At 44.9% G+C, this 21,721-nt stretch overlaps 1 pseudogene; it reads right to left on the bottom strand.

Moving 5' to 3' along the window:
- Positions 1 to 19,388: 19,388 nt before the first annotated feature.
- LOC116887157 lies at positions 19,389 to 21,398 on the bottom strand (annotated as a pseudogene).
- Positions 21,399 to 21,721: the final 323 nt, after the last annotated feature.

Below are 21,721 nucleotides of genomic sequence, written 5' to 3' on the forward strand. Positions count from 1 at the left end.
TTAGTGCAGGCCAAGATACACATACATACATACATACATACACACACATACATACATATGTACATACATAATGCACACATACACACATACACACAATACATACATATGTACATACATATGTACATACATATGTACATACATATGTACATACATATTACACACATATGTACATGCATAATACATTCATACTTACATACACATACATACATACATACATGCATGCATACTTACATACATAAATACTCCTAGAAACTTGACTATACCAAGATGCTTCTAAGCGTTTGACAACACCTCTCCCCCCGGGCTGATGATAACCTTACACCCCCTGTCTTGCCTCCTCTTTCCTGTCTCTTCCTCTTCTGTATCTCCTTCTCATCGCATAAGTACTGTGGCCCAAATACGTCTTGATCCATCTGCATGTTTCCCTCTCTTTTTGAAAAATCATATTATACTCTGTTACCTAAGGAAATGTTTATACAAGTATATAATACACTCTGAATATATTTCCCCCTATGCCTCTCTGCTCTCTCTGTTTTCATCCTTCCCCCTCAATTCTTTGTCCCCCCCCCCTTTTTTTTTTTGAGATATTCTCTTACAGCACATCCCTGGCTGGCCAGGAGCTCTCTGAGCAGAGCAAGCTGGTCCTGAACTTACAGTCATGCTGCAAATCCGTGCCATGTTGCTTGGCTTCTATCTTTACTCCCCAATCCTTTCTCCCTCAGACTGTAGCAATGTGACCCAGATTCCCAGCCTAAACACTATCGCCACCTCTAATCCATCTCTTTCCAACGTACAGGATTACTCTAAACTGAATCATCCCTTCTTTTCTTCTTATTTTGTTCTTTTTATTTTGTTAAAGAATTGATCCTTTGAGAATTTCATGCACTGTATAATGATCGTGTATCCCCGCCCCTTCCTGGATCCACCTCCCCACCCGCGTGTCTACCCAGCTTGTGTTCTCTTTCCTTTCCAACTCCACAGAGTCCCGTTTGTGCTGCGCGTACACCACCTACTGGAGCGTGGAACCTACCTACCTACCGTGGACCTACTACACCCTTTCCAAACTCCTTCTCCAGCAGCAATCACTTAACAATAGCTCTTCAGCCAGGGGGCGGAGCTTCCTGTCCACCTTCCCAACCAGACTGGGACTTCTGTCGGTCTTGAGCTTGCTTGTTCTGGACGCCCTCTCTTTCAGTCTTTCACATTCTAATATAAAGCCAGTTTCCCATAGTCCCATATTGGAGATTAGGGGCCCTGGAACCTTCTAGTCCTTTCATTTTGAGGCTCCCTGCTGAAATATTTTTCTCAATAGCTCGTCCCTCTTTTTTTTTTTTTTTTAAAGTCCCCCCCCCGTGTATTTTTTGTTTTGTCTTGAACCGTGTGCAGCCTGATGGTCATGGAGGCCACCTGAGTGTCTTTCTGGGTGTCAGATCCCCTGGAACTGGAGTTACAGATGGTTGTGAGCCCTCGTGTGGGTGCTGAGAATTAGACTTATGTCCTCTGCCAGAGCAGCCAGTGCAGCTGAGGAGCCATCTCCCCGGCCTCATTCTTTGCTCTTAACGTCTGTCCCTTCATTGCTTTCCCGGCCTGGAAAACGACTCAGCCGCATCCCTCCCACGGCTGTGGTCTCAGTGCTGATGAGGCAGGCCTAGGTAGGAAGATTACTCTAATTACTATACACTTGAGTCTAGCCAGGGAACATAGTGAGACCTTGACTCAAAGACAGACAGACAGACAGACAGACAGACATACAGATGCTAAGGACCAGCCTCAGTTCGGAGAAGGGTTCCTGAGAAAAAGGGTGTCTAGAATCTAAAACAAATGACCCGAAGTCAAATTATGAGTCCAAGCTGGTGGCCTATGTTCTGCTCAAAATGGCTCCCTAGAGAGCTCTCTGTAGATGGCTCTTGGCTCTACAGTCTGCTGAAGACAGCTTTTAAAATTGTTCTCTCTCTCTCTCTCTCTCTCTCTCTCTCTCTCTCTCTCTCTGTGTGTGTGTGTGTGTGTGTGTGTGTGTGTGTGTGTGTGTGTGTTCTGCTTGAGACAGCCTTTTCTGGCTATTCTAAAAAACTCTCTGGTTGAGACAAGTAGCTTTTTGCTCAAGACAGCTTTCTCTGGTAGTGAAAATTCTAAAAGTTCTCTGGATAGTTCATGAGTTTTCTGAACGATGTCGGAAAAGCTGCTGTAAAAGATTCTTGGATCTTCCAACCAAATCAGAAATCCTTAGGTTTTCCAATTAAAACCAGAAAGCTAGAAACCAGTCTCACAGAGCGGTGTTAGTCCTCTGAGCAACTCTTGGGTTATCCGACCAAGGTCAGAAATCCCATTAGAAAAAGAAAATTGTAAAAAAGCTGTGTTTGCTCTCCATGGATTTTCCAACTAAAATCAGAAATAAGATAGCTGGGTGGGACCCTGCCCTGGAATTACCATTCCGACCACACCTGGACCTAAATTTGCTGTCCCAGGCTGACCTTGAACTTAGGAATCTGTCTTTGTATCTGACAAACCCACTCATAGTGCAGCTGCCTCTGTTCCTTTAGATCTGTGAATCTCCTTATACAATTCATCCTGCATCCTTAAATTTTTACATAGCTGAGAAATTATCCACTTTCAGACTCATGTTTTTAGAGTTTTGTTTTGTTTTGTTTTCCACAGTCTTAAGGGTTGTCGTGAAGATTTTGGGAATGACATAGACACACCCCTGCCTGCTGGACTTGTGCTGTTTCTAATTATCATGGAGTCTTTAATGTTAACGAGGAGGACAATCCTCGGAGGACCATGAAGATACGTATATTACTATTCAAACAAGTCTGATGCCCACCATAGCCACCCACACTCAATACTCATGGAGGTCTATGCCTGCTGGTCCTGTCCCATTCCGTTCCGCACACGTGGTGAAGCAGGAGCCAGCAGATAAGTCTCAGCACCCCACGCTCAAGTTTGTCTAACTCAGCAGTCATAGCACCTGTCTGAAGTGGTATAATTGCCTGTTACACATGACATCCTGGTGCCTGACCCAGTGCCTGATTCTAAAGAAAGAAAGGAAGAAAGTTTACTTTCTGTTACGATTCCCAGCTCTAGTCCTCCTAGCCTGCCCCCTGAACCCCGTCCAGGTCCATCCTCTCTCCCACAGGATTCTAGAACAGAGCTGCAGGAACCGCTGTCCTCAAGCACCGTTCTCATCACGCGGGTAGCTCCCCTTCTAGGCGTCTCCAAGAACTCCAATTGCCTCTTGAATTAAATTAAAAGTCCTAATCATGGCTTCAAGAGTCTCTGCCAATTAACCACTTCCTCACCCCCACACCTAACGGAGGATGTCCTTTCTGCCAGCCCGCTAGGGCAGCTTCCCCGATGCCCTGCATATCTTCCTCCTCAGCCTGCCTCTCCTTTTTGTCTGCCTCTCCAACTTCTCTTTTTCCTAAATTATATACCTCTCCTCTTCAAAATTACTGATCGATGATCATCTCTTATGAATTCCTTCCTGTTGGAACCTGTCCATCAAGAACGTGAGATATTTATGCTTGCTTGTGCATACTGTCCCTGGTGCCTTCTGCTAACTTCTTTTCATACTGTCTGCCCGGCATGGGTCCAGTCACTCTAACGACAAAGAAGATGCCTTTCCCTCACTGGTGACTCCCTGTGATTGGTTCTTAGCCTGCTCCGGACATCAGCTCCTTGCTTAAAGTTTGCAACAGACATGGAAGTGGACCCAGGAAATGGAGCGTCCTCAAGAAAATTGGTTCTCTAACCTAGATTCTGGGTCAGCCTGACCAAGTGCAGTCCCAGGCAGGGCCATAGTTTCTCTCAGCCTCCTCGCTATGGGGAAATATAAAACCGAACCTTCCTTGGCTAGGGTAGAACGTGTTTTTAGTCTGCATGAGGCCCTGAGTTCTGTCCATAGTGCCAAAATAAAAATAATAATAAAAAAGGAATCGTACGCAGCGGCAGCTCTCTGCCACACACCCAGGAGTGTCATGAAGGTGACCACTTGGTCCCACCTGATGAATTGGAACTTGTCCATCAAGTATGTTAAGCATCCAGATATTTGTGTAATCCTCCTTGCCACTGAGGCAAGTCTTTGGTGGGCTTCTGCGAGACTTAACCCCAAACAGAACTGTCATGCCCGGGCATGGGTCCAGTGGGGCTGCCACTGATGTCCCTGTTCACCTGGTGACTCCCTCCTGTGGCTCTGCCCACTGGGCTCGGACTGGGTCTGACAGACAAGACTCTAAAGGTTACTTTTGCAACAGCTACATGAAAGAAGCTGGACCCAGTGAAAATGGTGTGTGTGTAATGTGTGTGTGATGTGTGTTCTGTGTGTGTGTGATGTGTGGTTGGTATGTTTTGAGGTCAGCCGTGTGTGTGGTATGTGTGTGCTATGTGTACCTATGTGTGTGCTATGTGTATATGTGGAGTATGTGTGTGACTATGTGTGTGTGTGTGTGTGTGTGTGGTGTGTGTGTATGTGTGCTATGTATATATGTGTATGTGTGGGGTGTGTGTGTGCTATGTGTGTATGTGTATGTGTGTGTTATGTGTATGTGATATGTGTGTGCTATGTGTGTATGTGTAGTATGTGTGTGCTATGTGTGTATATATGTGGTAGTGTGTGGTATGTTTGTGTGTGCTATGTGTATATGTGTTTGCGTGTGGTATGTGTGTGTGTGATGTGTGTGTGCTATGTGTGTGTATGTGTGGCAGTGTGTGGTATGTGTGTGTGTGCATGTGTGGCATGGTATGTTATGTGTGTGTGGTATGTGTGTGTATGTGTGGTGCGGTGATATGTGTGCATGTGGTATGTGTGGGTGTGGTGTGGTGTGGTGTGTGTGTGTGTGTGACACAAAACTAGCAAGGGGTCATGAGAGGGGATGAAGGAATCCTAAGGCAGGGAAGGGATCAACAGAGACAAGTGACAGGAAAGCCGAAGGGGTCTGGTTGGGAGAAGGAAGAGAACCAGTCAGAACCCCTCCGCTGCTTTCCACTCAACCCTGAATTTGCTTTCATGGTGACCACAGACAACATGGTTGTTTCCTGAGGCCCTGGGCCCATCTGTGTTGTTTCAAAGGTGAGCGGCTGTTTCTCCCCCTGTAGTTCATTTTCTAGGGAGCACGTCCTTTGCAGATGGAAGAATGGAAGAGGGGACAACTAGGACTCTGGAAACTGAAGAGTGAGCTTTTGAAACTGAAGAGTGACCTCTTTTGATAGAGAGACTGAAGGGGTTTATTTTAACTGGGACAGAGAAACCTAGAACCCGTGACTTCAGAGGGTCTGGGACCCTCTAAAACTGCAGACAAGATTAGGGGTCGTTGGGCTGGTGAGATGGCTCAGTGGGTAAAGTTCTTGCTGCAGAGCCTGATGGCCCGAGTTTAACACCCAGGACCATAGGGTAGAAGGAGAAAACCAACTCCTACACATCCTCTGGCACATGCGCGCGCGCACACACACACACTATAACACATGTAATTTTTTTAAAGTGGGTGTTTAAAATTTTTAACTGTGTCCCCCCAATTGTTAAGCTTCCTAAGATCCTGATGAAAGATTACAGTCTACTGAGTTGGGACTGTATTTCTCAAAGTATTTTCTGTCAAAAATTACCTGAAGCTAGAACTTCAAAACCCAATCTCCTAGGTCCTTCACAAGGTCTTTTAATAAGACTCTTCAGGGTTCTAGCAGGAGACAATATTTGTACATTTTATTTTATTTACATTTTATTTACTTACATATATATATGTATATGTATACACACACACATCTTAGAGTCTCACTACGTAGCCTAGGATAGCCTTGGTTCTCACTGTGTAGCCTAGGATAGCCTTGGTTCTCACTGTGTAGCCTAGGATAGCCTTGGTTCTCACTGTGTAGCCTAGGATAGCCTTGGTTCTCAGTGTGTAGCCTAGGATAGGATAGCCTTGGTTCTCAGTGTGTAGCCTAGGATAGCCTTGGTTCTCAGTGTGTAGCCTAGGATAGCCTTGGTTCTCAGTGTGTAGCCTAGGATAGCCTTGGTTCTCAGTGTGTAGCCTAGGATAGCCTTGGTTCTCAGTGTGTAGCCTAGGATAGCCTTGGTTCTCAGTGTGTAGCCTAGGATAGCCTTGGTTCTCACTGTGTAGCCTAGGATAGTCTTGGTTTTCACTATGTAGCCTAGGATAACCTTGGTTCTTATTGTGTAGCCTAGGATAGCCTTGATTCTCAGTGTGTAGCCTAGGATAGCCTTACACTTACCAGGTAGCTGACTTTAGACTTGTGATGTATTTCTGCTTCAGCCTCACAAATGCTGAGTATAGGCATGGGTCACCAGGTCCAGAATACTTGTTTGTTTTTATACAGCCTAAGCAAAGCGTCCGTCTGACTATCTAAGGACTTTAAGAATTTGTCTCTTGTGGTGTCCTCTCCTCTCCTCTCACCCTCCAGTCTCTCTGGTGGAAGAAGCCATGTTTGTTTGGAGCACATGGAACGATGACCTTTTAAAGGATCTGTATTAAAGGGTTAGGAGTTAGTGGTCCCTTGTCTTGAAAGCTTCACTTATGAACGAGCTTGTCAAATGGGGCAAGGTCCAGTTTTGTATTCCTTGATTGCCATCTGCTGGTGGGTCTCCATATTAGAAAACGGAGATCCCTTGGAAGATTGGTGCACCCAAGGGGCTGGTTCTACAGAGGCGTGGCCCTGAACCCAGCTCAGAACAAGACTTTGAACACAGTGATGAGGGAAGAAGGCAATGTGGTGGTGGTGATGACAGCCATTATAGCAGATGACTTCATCCACTCAGCAGATACTTACTGAAGCTCTACTACGGTCTAGATGCCAGGGAGACGGATAACCAAGGCACAAAAACCCATCCTCACAGAGATTTGATTCTTGGGCACGAGACATTAAGTAAATGCTAATGTCTGGTGTTTAATTACGATGGCGCTAAGTATTCCCAGCAAAATAATCAGGGCAGAAGATGAAGTTGGTAGATGGACGGGGAGAGGAAGGTCTGGGCAGGCCTGTAGAGGCGACTTTACATCGATGTCTGAACTAAGTGAATTTCGTCGGGCATTTCTCTGCGTAGACCCAGACCAAGAGTTTGCTATGCAGCACATGGTACAACGCTCTCTCCACAGCCGAGAGCTAGGTCCTGCCGCTGCCCACGCTACTGAAGCAGAGAGCGAGTGAAGGAGCCAGAGCCTAAACCTTGGTACTGTCCTTTCGCTCCGCCTTATAACTTCTCGAAACTCTTCATGCAAATGGAATAATATATGCAGAAATGCCTTGCGGGAGACAAAGTACTATGCAAATGCAAGTAATTAAAATTGTAACTATTTTAATGCAGTCTTGATTTGACCTCCATGGCATCCTTTAAAGGATATAAGGTGTATAGTATTATACCCTTCAATAGACCAAAAAAAACCCCCCAAAAACCCAAAACCCACCTACATACACCTCACTCTAAGTACTTATGAAGTGACTTAGCCAAGGTCACCATCAAGACCATATTCAGAACCAGTTTTTCAGGAGCATTATTTTAAAGTTTGGGACTTTCATTCTGGAGACGATAAATTATACTTGATATTCTTCTTGCCAAGATTATTTATAACTGCGCTAATCATCAGAGTTAAAAAGCTTCCGTGCTCAGCAATAAAACCTTCAAGGGCTTAATTTTAGACAGTGTAGGTCAGGGGGAATTAGCAACAGTCCCAAATGCAAGACTTGTTACAAACAAATGTCGGCGTTTGTTTTCCTTTCCATTCCCAGGACCAGAGAGCCCCTTTCGGGGCACTGGAGGCTCACATCAGAGGCTGAGAGGCCAGCCGATAAGATTTTAGAAAGCCCACTTTAGGGCAAAGCGACTGACAAGTTAAGTTGAGGAAACTTACCTTAACACTCCTCCTATTCCTGGCCCCAGCCACACCCCCCCCCCCCTAACACTTCCTAATCCTGCCCCCCAGCCCCCCTCCCCACCCCCCTAACACTCCTCCTATTCCTGGCCCCAGCCACACCCCTCCCCACCCCCCTAACACTTCCTAATCCTGCCCCCCCCACACCCCTCCCCAGCCAACAACTTCCACTGCCTAGAAATCTTGGTTCTAGAACTCTTCCCTAAACCTTTCCTTGAGCTGCTTCTTATATTTTCTTTAAGGATTGAAGTCCAGACTTAAATAAAAGTGAAAAAGACCCCAGAAAGAGTCACAGAAAACTCAAGACCGACCAGAAGAGACCCAGACCTTGAAGGTAGCTTTTTGTAAGATTCTATCCAGGAGAGGAGTCAGAAGCATCCTAAAAGGGTCAGACATGGAGGCCAAGAGCAAGTTACAGGAGCAGGACCAAGCCATCCCCGATTACAACAAAAGCCCTGTGAGCCATTCGTCATGGTGAGTGCTAATTCCGGCACATGGGAAGACGAATGCTAAGATCAGGCTCTGTCCTTCTCTAAGCAGAGAGCTCTGACGTCCACACTCATGCCACGGCACCCAAGTCAGCCACATAAACGAGTAAAATGTCAAAAGCTAAAACATATGACAAATACGATCTTAGATTACAGTATTCTAAAACACGGGGGTCCTCTAGTTTACGGTTCTCTGAAAAAATTTCAGGCTTTAAAATTTTGTGGGCTGTGTGAGCCCCCCGTTTCAAAAAGCCAAAACCAGCCAAAGAAACAAACAACAATGACCAAAACAAAATGAAGGAAAGAGAGTTTGAATTAGCTATGGGATGGCGTCGGAGTGAGAGATGATGGCTCATTGGTTTTACCTCTTGGATGTTTGTTTCAGAGTTTCATTCTGTAGCCTGGGCTGTCCAAGAACTCACTATGAAACCAAGGGCATCCTAAACTCATGGAGATCCTTCTGCTCCAGGGTCAGACGTGTTCTATGCCAGAAACAGACAGACAGGCTTGTGTATGTCCACGATGTCAGAATGTATTGAAAATGATACATTTACAGGGTTTAGCAGATTTAATGACAGCAATTTGTCATATAATCTCACCCACCTAGGTGATCCAGCTGAGATGTGGTTCCTTGATTTCGGTTTTAATTATTAACTCTCATTTCACACAGTTATCTCTATAACTATACACATATGTGCGTTTTATAGAATGGATATTGAGGTGGGCATTTCTGGTTTCACTGGAGACTCAGCTGTGTCACGTGATGTCTTTCTGGAAGCTGTCTTATGAGAGGGTGTTTTGCTGAGAACAGGCACGTGGTGGTTTTCTGGAAGCTGTGTGGTGAAAGGGCGTGTGGTGTTTTTCCCGAGTGGACCCCTGAGAGGTGTTTGCGAAGAGTGTAAGTAAAACCCAACAGACAGCGGACGATGCCCGGATGCTCTGATGCTCTAGTATTGGTTCGCCTTGCTGGTCTTTGGTGATCTTTTCTTGTTGTGACTCCATAGCGACCTCTGGTGGTACCCTGGCTGTTTCTTGCCGCTTAGGCAGACTTATGCCAATTGGTAGGGCCTCGCGGTTTCTTCTGGATGGAGCCACGGCTGCTGATTCGTGTTCGGTATTTTGCTAGTGAACTGGACTACAGAGAGTGAAGATTGGAACCGCCCCAAGGAACTACTTCTCGACAGGTCCACATCCCTCTTGTCCTGTTAGCCATTTTCCTCCCCTGCCTTCAGCTGATGGGCTATAAGGGAAGTTAGGAAAATTCAACGATTAAGATTTTGTTAAAAACAACAGACATCCCCCACCACCACCTCTGGCTCCCTTGAAGTAGTCACGTAGCCTGGTAGCCTGGTAGCCAGGTTTCAGGTTAAATTTCCTCTCTCCTCATCAGCACATGACCAGCTAGCCTGGAATTCCTCTTCATGCAAATGAGGCATTCCTAGGACCTTGGCCCTAGTCAATAATGCAAACTCACCCGGAAACCCCTGCCTACTCTCCAAGGTTTATATACCCTTATTCAACCCCAGTAAAAAGAGCTTTTCACTGAGAACTGTCTCTGGAGAAGGCTGTTTCTCCAGCACTCATGCTGCCCAAGATCCTGACAACCCACCTGGCCCTGCCAGTACTGAGCATTGTTCCCACCAGTCCAGCCCAGTGAGCAATGGTACCTGGATACTCCAAGGGGAAAAGCAGATCTAGGGCAGCAAGTCTGTATTGATAAGATGATATATCTATCATTGGTAGGTAGGTAGGTAGGTAGATAGATAGATAGATAGATAGATAGATAGATAGATAGATAAGTAGATAGATGGATAGATAGATAGATAGATAGATAGATAGATAAGTAGATAGATGGATGGATGGGTGGATAGATAGATAGATAGATAGATAGATAGATAGATAGATAGATAGATAGATAGATACACAGGCAAGACCAGGAAGGAGCTGCTGGACTCAGGGTTTGAGAGAAGGCTGTAAAGTTCAGCTATGCCAAACTATGAAAGGCCAAACTGGAGTCTGAGAGCAGGAAACTATGGGTGCAAGTCCAGACAAACAGGTGAGCAGATGAGCAGGCTTCATAAACAGCAGGGGGTGGAGAGGGATGGAACCATAGCTCCAAGGCCAGATGGGGAGTCCTCTGCTTGTTGGTTATTAATGCACACAAGGTATCAGGTGATACGTTGGTATGAGACCATTCCATGGACGTACAATATGCTAATCCTGTTATAGGGGCCAAGAGAGAGAGTTACAAACTTTCTTTGGTCTGTGTCCAATGAGTTCTTGGGCCTGGTACACTCCTGTGCGCTACAGTTTCAATTTATACCCATTGGATGACTCCCATTAAACTCCAGATAGGATTAAGCTGTTACCAGTCTGAGCAGGATAAGAAGTGCCTGAGAGGGGGAATGGTTTCTGAGTCTACTAGACACCCTTCTCCTTCAAAAGAGTTAGGAGCTCCTTGTAAAATGGACTATCCTGTGGGCATGGTGGAACACACCTTCAATCCCAGCACTCAGGAAACAGAGGCAGCCTCTCTCTCTCTCTCTCTCTCTCTCTCTCTCTCTCTCTCTCTCTCTTTCTCTCTCTCTCTCTCTCTCAGTTTGAGGCCAACCTAACCAGCCAGGACTTCACAGCTGTCTCAAAAAACAAAAACAAACAAAAAACCATTTCCTATGATGGTACACAGCTTGAAGACCCATTTAGAACTTGCTATGGAGCTGAAGAGAACTGTGAACCCTTTTGCCTCTACCTATAGTTCTGGGATTATAGTATGAGCCCCCCCCATGCCTAGTACTGTATTATATATATATATATATATTATATATGTGTGTGTGTGTGTGTGTGTTCTTTATTAGATTTATTTATTGTGAGTATGAATGTTTTGCCTGCATGTATGTCTACACACGAGGCACATGCCAGTTGTCTGCAGAGGTCAGAAGATGGTGTTGGATCCCCTGGAGTTGGAGTTACAGATGGTGGTAAGCCACCATGCGGGTGCTGAGAATTGAACCTGGGTCTCTTGCAAAAGCAACAAGTGCTCCTAATCACTAACCCTCTCTCTTGTTCCATAAGGGTGTATTTTGGTTCCGTGTCTTTTCCTTATTCTTTCTCCCTATCTGATTCCAATTTAAGACACCTTCGTACCACCTTTACAGGGGAGGCTGGGTCACAATGTTCACAACACTGTGGTGGTTTGAATAGGAATGGCTCCCATAGAATCATGTGTTTGAATTTTTGGCCCAAAGGGAGGTATGGTCTTTTGGAGTAGGTGTGGAGAAATGAGTCATGGTGAGGGTGGGCACTGAGGTCTCTGAAGCTCAAGGCAGTTCTCTCCCTGCTACCTGTGGATCAAGATATAGAACTCTCAGCTAATTCTCCAGTGCCTTGTCTGCCTGCAGGATGCCATATTTCTCACCACAAAGATAATGGACTTAACCTCTGACTGTAAGCCAGTCCCAATTAAATGTTTTCTTTAGAGAGCTGCCATGTCATGGTATCTCTTCACAGCAATAAAATCCTAATACACACACTGAATATACCATAGTGTCACAGGCTACCTTTCTTGTTCCACTCATTATGGGAGACGAATCCTTAGAGCTGGTACCAGGACTGCTCTCATTGCTAGGACTGGAACTCATGTTCTGCAAGCAACAGGCAGCCTGTGTGAATGGATTTGCAATCAAAATTTTGTCCTTTTCTTCCTTCTCTTTATCCCTGCTGATTATATCAATGATATAATCATAAAATTTGCCTACAATGCGCAGGTTAAGTTAGTCTGACCTTCAAAGCCCTTTCCAAACAGGTTCCTCCTTACCATATTAATTCTATCAAGAGGTAACATGGCCTGTCTGGAGCCGAGCCATGGGGGCTCTTGCAGCCGGGCCTGGAGCGTCTTCCTTGGTAGCTGTTTGCATTCATTGGTCTGCAAAGTTCTAAGAAGCCCTTTAAGTAGAATCCTTGAGCCCTGTCTGCAGTGGGCAGATGTATATACACAGGTCTGATTGAGAGAAAACTAGGTGGTGATGTGGCACTTAAGGATTTTTTGGAAAGTCAGTTGTGTTGGATGGTGTGTTGCTGGGGCAAACATGTGAAAGTGTTTTCCTGAAGTGGACACAGGTGAAAGGCTAAGGCTCGTGAAGGAACGTTTCCCTAAAACAGACACAGGTGAGTGGGTGTTCTGCTAAAGCAACACGTGAAAGGACATGTGATAAAGGATTCTTCCCTAACAACACACATGTATTGGTTCGCCTTACAGTGTGTAGCCGTGCTCCATTTGTAGTGACTCCATAGAGAAAAGCCCACCCAAAAACTTCCAGTGGTGTGCCTTGGCTTCAAGCAGAGTGATGTCAGCTGAGACAGTCTCATGTACTGAGGCAAGACCCATGGAGGACACATGATGTTTGGAGGATATAAATAGAACTTGACTGACAGTGATGGAGGCTGAGCTTGGCTTGCTTACAGAGCTAGCTGTGCAATGCTTGTTGTCTTGTTCGCTGATCTTCACTTCCCTGAGAGAGGCACAGCCGAGAACTTCTCCTGGAGTCCTTCCTGGTCCCTCCTGCTGACTAGTGGCTGTCTCTGCTAGGTAGTGCCACCACCGCTGATGATTCCTGTTTGCTATCCTGACTCTATTGAACTGAGCTGCTGGTGTATCCGTGAAGTGTTTGTGAGTGGACTGAGAGCCGTTTCTGACCTGTGAACTGAACTGCTGTTTCCTGACAACAAAGATGGGAGTTGTTCCAAAGAGCCATTTCTAAACAGGTCCACTTTCCCTCCCCAGTCCCAACTCCTGTATCCTTTCTTTTCCACTACCTCTGGTGAGTGGTAGGCTAAAAGAATGTTCTAAGAGCCATCATTAGAAATAGACTTTTTTTAAAAAAAATTAAAGTTACAAGGTGGAAGCCTGATGTCTAGAAGAACACACCGGTAAGAGGGATGAGTCTGGTGAGGGGGTGGAAGGGTAGGTGGACCCAAAGCTGCACACCTCTATCCTGGAGTTAGACTGACTGTCTTTGAGACCTGCCTCCAAGTTGCACGTAGCTGCAGTCCCAGCACATGGGAGGCAAGAGGATGTTAAATTAGAGGCCAGCTTGGGACACATAGTAAAAGGCCCTATCTCAAAACAAATAAAACCCAAAGCCCCAAACAAACAGCACACGTACAAAACAAAATAAAACAAACACCACAAAATTAAATAACAAAGCAAAACGGAAATACCCATGTCCTACCTGTGTGCTCCCATGCATGCTTCTTCCTAAGCCCTCTTTCTTTCCTGAGGAAATTGTGTGTAGTTGTAGCCTCATAGATCCCTGCGGCGTGACATCACCTGGGCCTATATATATATATATAGTCTCAAGTGTCTGTGACTATGTCACCACACCCTGCCTTTAGCATAGCAGTGAGGGGTGACGAGTGGATACAGGCTGTGGACCCTTGCATCTTGCCTATGTGCCCCGGAAGAAGATGCCTCTGTGTGTTAGCTGATGCTTGAGATTTTATTTTACGGAGCAGGGACCTTAACCCAGGCCTTTGCTGGTATCAGTAGGCAGCACTCCGTCAGGGCTACGTACACAGACCACAACTCTTTTGAATCTCTTCACTGGCTTTTCTAGTCACAACCAGCATTCTGAAAACACTCCGCTAGCAATCACCAAGTTCCTCTAATTCCGGGTACCTTGGAAGCTGAAGCAGGAGGATTACAAGCTCAGGGGCTGCTTGGTTGGCAGAATGTTTGCTTCCTGTGGGGCAGATCCTGAGTTCAGTTCCTAGCAGGAGGGGGAAAAAAAACTTACTACAGACTTAATCAAAACCTTCATTTCGTTTCATTTTTTTTAAAAAAGGTATATTTATTTTATTTATATGAATATACTGTAGCTATTTTCAGACATACCAGAAGAGGGCATCGGATCCTATTACAGTCGTGAGTCACCACGTGGTTGCTGGGAATTGAACTCAGGACCTCTGGGAGAGCAGTCGGTGCCCTTAACCGCTGAGCCATCTCTCCAGCCCTCGTTTTATTATTTTTAAAAGACTTATTTTATTTATATGTGTGTTCACTCATTTGCACACAGAGGCAAGAAGGAGGCATCAGATCGTTTGGGGTCAGAGGCATTCATGAATCATCTGGTGTTGGTGCTGGGATCTAAACTCTAGTCTTCTGGTAGAGCTGCAAGCACTCTTAACCATTGAGCCCGTGTCTCTAGCCCCACTTTAATAAGTTACCAGAGCTGGCAAGATGGTTAAGGAGTTAGTGAGTTTGATCCCTGAACCCACTACAAAGGTAGAAGGAGAGAAATGACTCCACAAAGTTGACCTCTGACCTCCACTTGTATGCTGTGGCATGGAATACCTTCTCTCTCTCTCTCTCTCTCTCTCTCTCTCTCTCTCTCTCACACACACACACACACACACACACACACACACACACACACACCATGCTCATACTCTCACACAATGACAACAGAAAACTGGGGTTAGCGAGCTGGCTCTGGAGACAAAGGCACTCCATGGCCAAGCCCTATGACTCGGAATTGATGTTTGCAGTCTATGGGGTAGGAGGAGAAAACCCACTCCCATAAGTTGTCCTTGACTTTTCCTGGTGTGCACTCCACCCTCACGAAACAAACGAACATACTTTTAGAAATCACTTAAAATTATATACGGCTATGAAATTGTCAGAGAACAAAATCAATTTTTAAAAAGCCAATTTTTTTTTAAAAAAATCACAAGACGAAAAGTATATTTTAAAATGGAAGCCACATTTTAAAAAGTTAACAAGCCCCCTGAGGGATTCATGTTTATATTAAAATTGGGGAGTTACACCTTTGACAGAAGCCCTAAAGCCACTAAACTTTGTGGTAGTCCCCTCCACGCCACCCCCTTTCCCACCCTCCCACCGCCCTCCCCCCACCCCCGTTTTTCCTCAGACCTGTCCAGGGCTACTGGCCTGAGTAGATTAGGGGCCCGAGATCACCTGATAGCATCTTCTTTGCCTTCCCATGTACTTAAGCACTTAAGCAGGATATTGGTTGTCATGGTAACAGGAGGCAGCTATGGGATGAAGTCTGAGAAATGCGCTCCCACAAGTTTGCTGGCCAATCGGAACCTCCTGAGAGAGATTCTCATCCAACCGGCATAGAGGCCGCCCCAGCATGGGGAAGTTTTTAGGTTCCCTCAAGGCATTCCTGCACGCAGCGCTTGAGTGCGGCTGAAAGATTGTCTAAGAACTGTTTAATTTTGGCGAATACGATTTGGGGGACTGCGTTGTGCTCAGAGATACTTGAATCGGTGTTTCCCGTGCTCCACCGAGTTTAGGACTCATCCGGGGAAGCACAACTTTCTTATCCGAATCCGAGGGGTGGGAAACCAGCCGCCCTGCCGTGTGCCAGCCAGTGTCTGCCTTCAGAGAGCCGGGCTGCGGACGAAACCTGCTGCCCTGCTTTGCCTTGGCGGAAGGGCACCTGGCCTCATCTGCTGGGAACTAAACTGTCAAACGACCCCACACCGCCTCAGAGCTGTTCTAAAGCATCCGGAAGGGAAATCTTCCCTTACCAAAGGCTCAGGATGGCTGTAGTCTAGAGCCTAGAACGGGCCCTCGGCACACGGCTTCCCAATGAACTAAATGAATGAACGGTTAAATAATTCTGAGACAGTGGAACCTGGAAGCTGGCTGCCTCCCTCACGTCCTTACTTGTTAGTTTCCTCCTTGTGTGTGTGTGGGCACATAGGTGTGTGGGTGTGCGAGTGGCACAGCGGGCACGTGGAGTTGGTTTTCTCCTTCCACCGTGAGGGTTCCAGGGTCCAACTCAGCTTGTCAGGGTTGGCTTCAGTCGTGCGCCTTCCCGCAGTGAGCGCCTCATAGGCGCCCCTCCCCCCAAACCCTTACTTTTGACTCAGACTTACACATACTCAGCTAATGCAATATTCTTTGCTTCGAGGCACTTAACATGACAATCAGATAAATGTGGAAGTGATCATCCAGTCTACCAACGGAGACACTGACTTATGAAAGTGACTGATTAGAGCAGTGTGGTTCCTGGACCAGGAGCAGCACTAGAATCTGTCCAAAATTTGACCTGCTGGAGTTGTATCAGAAATTCAGAGCGAAGCCTAGAAACACACACACTCTCACTCTCTCTCTCTCTCTCTCTCTCTCTCTCTCTCTCTCTCTGTGTGTGTGTGTGTGTGTGTGTGTGTGTGTGTGTGTGTGTGTGTGTTTGTCTCGATATATAGCCCAGTCTGGCCTCAAACTTTAGACCTGCCTCAGCTTTCCAAGAGTTAAGATTACTGGTGTGAGTCGAGTCACCAAGCCCAGTGGCAATCCATGTTTTAATATGTCTCACAGATGATCTCATGCTAAGATTGAAAACTGCAATGGAAGATCGATCCATGCTTATCACCCTGTACAAAGCTTAAGTCCAAGTGGATCAAGGACCTCCACATCAAACCAGATACATTCAAACTAATAGAAGAAAAACTAGGGAAGCATCTGGAACACATGGGCACCAGAAAAAATTTCCTGAACAAAACACCAATGGCTTATGCTCTAAGATCAAGAATCGACAAATGGGATCTCATAAAACTGCAAAGCTTCTGTAAGGCAAAGGACACTGTGGTTACGATAAAAAGCGGCAACCAACAGATTAAAAAGATCTTTACCAATCCTACAACAGATAGAGGCCTTATATCCAAAATATACAAAGAACTCAAGAAGTTCAGGGAGACAAATAACCCTATTAAAAAATGGGGTTCAGAGCTAAACAAAGAGTTCACAGCTGAGGAATGCCGAATGGCTGAGAAACACCTAAAGAAATGTTCAACATCTTTAGTCATCAGGGAAATGCAAATTAAAACAACCCTGAGATTTCACCTCACACCAGTGAGAATGGCTAAGATAAAAAAACTCAGGTGACAGGAGATAAAAAGATGCGGAGAAAAGGAACTCCTCCTGGGATTTTGGCACAACCATTCTGAAATCAGACTGGAGGTTCCTCAGAAAAAATTGAAAAAAAAAACAAACAAACATAAAAAAAAAAAAACCACTAGACTTATTTAGAGGGAAAGAACCCAGATGCCCTTCAACAGAGGAATGGATACAGAAAATGTGGTACATCTACACAACCTTTCAAAACAATGATGGTAGGTGTCCTGGAAAATATCATCTTTAACCCAATCACAGAAAAAACACACAGGTATACTCATTGATAAGGCTATTAGCCCAAATGCTTGAATTATAGATTTTACGGATGATCAAAATGAATGTACCCTTCTTTAAAAGGAACAAGAATACCCTTGGCAGGGAATTTAAAAATTCAGAGCCTGCCCCACATGTGGCCATATATACAGCCATCCAATTAGACAAGATGGATGAAGCAAAAGTGCAGGCCGACAGGAGCGGATGTAGATCTCTCCCGAGAGACACAGCCAGAATACAGCAAACACAGAAATTGCAAACCACTCAGGACCCCGTTGAAGGAATCAGAGAAAGAACTGGAAGAGCTTGAAGGGGCTGGAGACCCCCATATATATACAACAATGGCAACCAGAGCTTCCAGGGACTAAGCCACTACTAAAAGACTATACATGGACTGACCCTGGACTCTGAAGGTAGCAATGAATATCCTAGTAAGAGCACCAGTTCCCTAAGACTGAACCCCAGTGAACTAGATTGTTGGGGGAGGGGCAGGGGGGGGAGGGAGGGAAACCCATAAAGAAGGGGAGGGGGATGAGAACTGGGAAAGGGAATAACACTCGAAATGTATATAAGAAATACTCAAGTTAATAAAAAAAAAAGAAAGAAAGAAAGAAAGAAAGAAAGAAAGAAAGAAAGAAAGGAAGAAAGAAAACTGCAATGGAGTCTTTTAAGTGAAAGTTCCCATCTGATAATAAAATGAATATTTAAGAATACACGCAGAGGGGTTGGGGATTTAGCTCAGTGGTAGAGCACTTGCCTAGCAAACATAAGGCCCTGGGTTTGGTCCCCAGCTCCGAAAAAAAGAAAAAAAAAACAAACAAACAAACAAAAAAAAAAACCACAGACAGAGGGTATCGTCTACCTTTTATGGTAGTGTGTCCCTGTCCATCTTTAGAACGCTTTTAGATTATACTGAAAGGTATATTTTACATAGTAATATGTATACGTTGTTTAAATTCGTAAAACAAATATATAAAGCCAGATGTTACAGTGCACATTGGAAATTGCAGCACTCAGGAGGCTATGGAGGGTCACAGTGAAAAGAACCTGATATATACAGTTCAAGGCCAGGTTGGAGCTAAATAGTGAGACCCTGTCTCAAAAAAAATCCAAAATTTAAAACTAGATTGAAATAGAAAAAGATCACCTTATATTTCATGTGGTGAAGGTTTTTCATTTCATGACGTTTCTTTAGTAATACACAGCACGATCTAAGTTAAAAAAAAATACAGTTCTTGGGAGGCAGAGGCAGGCAGATCTCAGTGAGTTTTAAGGCCAGCTTGATCTATATAGTAAGTTCTGGGGCTATGTATGTAGAGAGACCCTGTCTCAAAACAAAAAGATAAAAAATATTTTGTGTGCATGGGTGTTTTCCCTACATGTATGTCTGTGTACCTTGTGCATGTCTGATACCCAGAACAGAGGTGATAGGAGGGCGTCAAGTCTACTGGGATTGGAGTTATAGATGGTCACGAGCCCCACAGATATGGGGACTCAAACCTAGGTCCTCTACATGAACATCTATCTCTTACCTTCTGAGCCATCTCTCCTGTCTAGAATGTTTTTTCTTTTACAAACGCTTTTTTTATTTTGTTTTTATTTTTTTATTTATCTATTTATTTATTTATTTATTTTTTGGTTCTTTTTTTCGGAGCTGGGGACCAAACCCAGGGCCTTGCGCTTCCTAGGCAAGCGCTCTACCACTGAGCTAAATCCCCAACCCCTTATTTTGTTTTTAATTTAGAACACGATACATATTCACGAGATTTACAGTTTATGTCATACCAAAGCAATCTGGAACACTGTACACAGCACACTTTAACATTTAGAAGGTTATACATAATCTGTGGTAGAGTCATAGGCATCGTCTTCTTCCCTCGTTTTATCCAAGGTAAAGGATCTGTCAGATGGTTCACTTGCTGTTGATTGCCCAGGTGACGTCTCCCTGGTCTCTTCTGCAGGGGCCGCATCTGAGATCTCGGCATTTTCCCCACCAGCACCATTTTCTTGATCATCACCATCCTGTTGGTCTTCTGTCTGTTTTGGTGACTCTTTTCTTCTAGTATTCCATTTGTCAGGCCCGAAGACTGGAAAAGGATTTCAGTAGTTAAATGAGGGCCCTTGAGGACTTGTATGCTGTGTGCATTATTCTTTTCTAGTTCTTCTAGATTAAAGCCCCTCTTCATGGTTGCTGTAATATTCTCATTAAAATGAGGAGAATGATTCCGGGATGCAGGGGGATTGCAGTAGTAACCTAATGAGGCACCTGTCCGCTCAGACCATAGCAGCTTAGCCTCACTTTTGACATTTGGGCTTCCACCTTTTTGGTGCAGACCTCTTCTCTGAGCAGGTTTAGTAAAAAAAATCCAGAGAATCCTTATACTCTGGGACCGTATATTTTAACACCACCTGTTGACTATCAGCCTGAGACAGGATGGCACTGGTAGCTTCCAGTGGTCTTAGAACTCCAATACTTGCTGGACTTCGTAGGACAAGTGCAGTAGGGGAGTTGCAAGGTGAGATAATGAAGCAGGGACTATCTGTGATTGTGATCTGCTTGTCTAAAGGGACTCCTTTTAAGTCCCATGGAAACTCCAACATTGCAAACCCATTCTTGTTTTAAGCTATTCATGATGTTGCTTTTCCCCACGTTTGGGAAACCAATCACTCCAACCTGAACGTCTTTTCCACAGGACTGCTGGAAACCTCCAAGAGGCTTCCCAAGGGCTTCCTTGCCACAGCAGATTTTACTTTGGAATGGAACAACTTTTTTCTTTATCTTGAATGTCTTCTTTCTGTTCTTTAAGTTTGTTGAGGCTTTGAACACCACTGTTGGCAATTCCTTAGTCAAGTAATTTAGCCAGTTCTCTAAATTCTCTTTTGGTATTAGATCTGACTTATTTAATACAAGTACTAGGGATTTTTTTGTTTTTTTTTTAAAGTTTATTTATTAAATACATTGTAGCTATCTTCAGACACACCAGAAAAGGACATCGGATCCCATTACAGATGGTTGTGAGCCACCATGTGGTTGCTGGGATTTGAACTCAGGACCTCTGGAAGAGCAGCCAGTGCTCTTAACCACTGAGCCATCTCTCCAGCCCCAAGTACTAGTCTTTTACATCCACTTTGGATAACAGCTTCTACTTGAGTACACCTGCAACCAAGAGGATCTCTGGCATCCAAAACTTCTAACACAATGTCTGAGGCTTCAATCACCTTTTAAAGTTCCTGACAATGTAACTTCTTCGGATTCTGTTTGCCTGATTTAGCTTGCTTTCTTTTGGGCTCATCAGATTCCTCCTGAGTTTCCACCTTAGATTGCTCATCACCAGGGCTAACCTCAAGTTTTCTTCTTTGTTCTTGCTCTTTTTGCCTGTCAAGTTTCTGCTGCTGTTTTAGTTCTTCAAGCCGCTGTTTCCTCAGCTCAGCTTCATGAAGAAGAGCCTCTTTTTTTTTTTTTAAAGATTTATTCGTTTTATTTATATGAGCACACTGTAGCTGTCTTCAAGCACCCCAGAAGAGGGCATCAGATTTCATTACAAGTGGTTGTGAGCCACCATGTGGTTGCTGGGAATTGAACTCAGGACCTCTGGAAGAGCAGCCAGTGCTCTTAACCACTGAGCCATCTCTCCAGCCCGAAGAAGAGCCTCTTTAAAGGGAACACTATTTGGAACTCCTGGGTCCTTCTTAGGCTTCTTGTGACCCCGCTTTTTAGCTTCCTTCCTTAATTTCCGATGATGTTCTCGAATCTTTTTTTTTGGATTTTATACCACTAATGGCAGGTTATATGTTTATACATTAGGCAAGCATACTTGCTTTCTTTAACTTTGGCCTCTTCATCCTGGCCGTGGATGCATCTGGAGCAGAAGAGGCCTCAGCTACACCTTCCCGTCTCAGGCGCCATGTGAGAACTCTTCTGTCTAGAATTTTAATACTTTTATTGAATGTGCACGAGTGTTTGACTGCATGTATGCTGTATTGAGCAGAGAATGGAGATGAGGGGGCTGGAGAGAAGTCTCAGAGCATAAGAGCATTGGCTGCCCTTCCAAAGAACCCCAGAAGAGCTGTCGGTCCTCTTAACTACTAAGTCATCTCTCTGGTCCCAAGTATGCTCTTGATGTGAACCATAGTCCACAAAACGTTTGGAAAGTGCATCCATCCAG

The sequence above is a fragment of the Rattus rattus genome, chromosome 18, assembly GCF_011064425.1.
Source record: "Rattus rattus isolate New Zealand chromosome 18, Rrattus_CSIRO_v1, whole genome shotgun sequence".
Classification (NCBI taxonomy): Eukaryota; Metazoa; Chordata; class Mammalia; order Rodentia; family Muridae; genus Rattus; species Rattus rattus.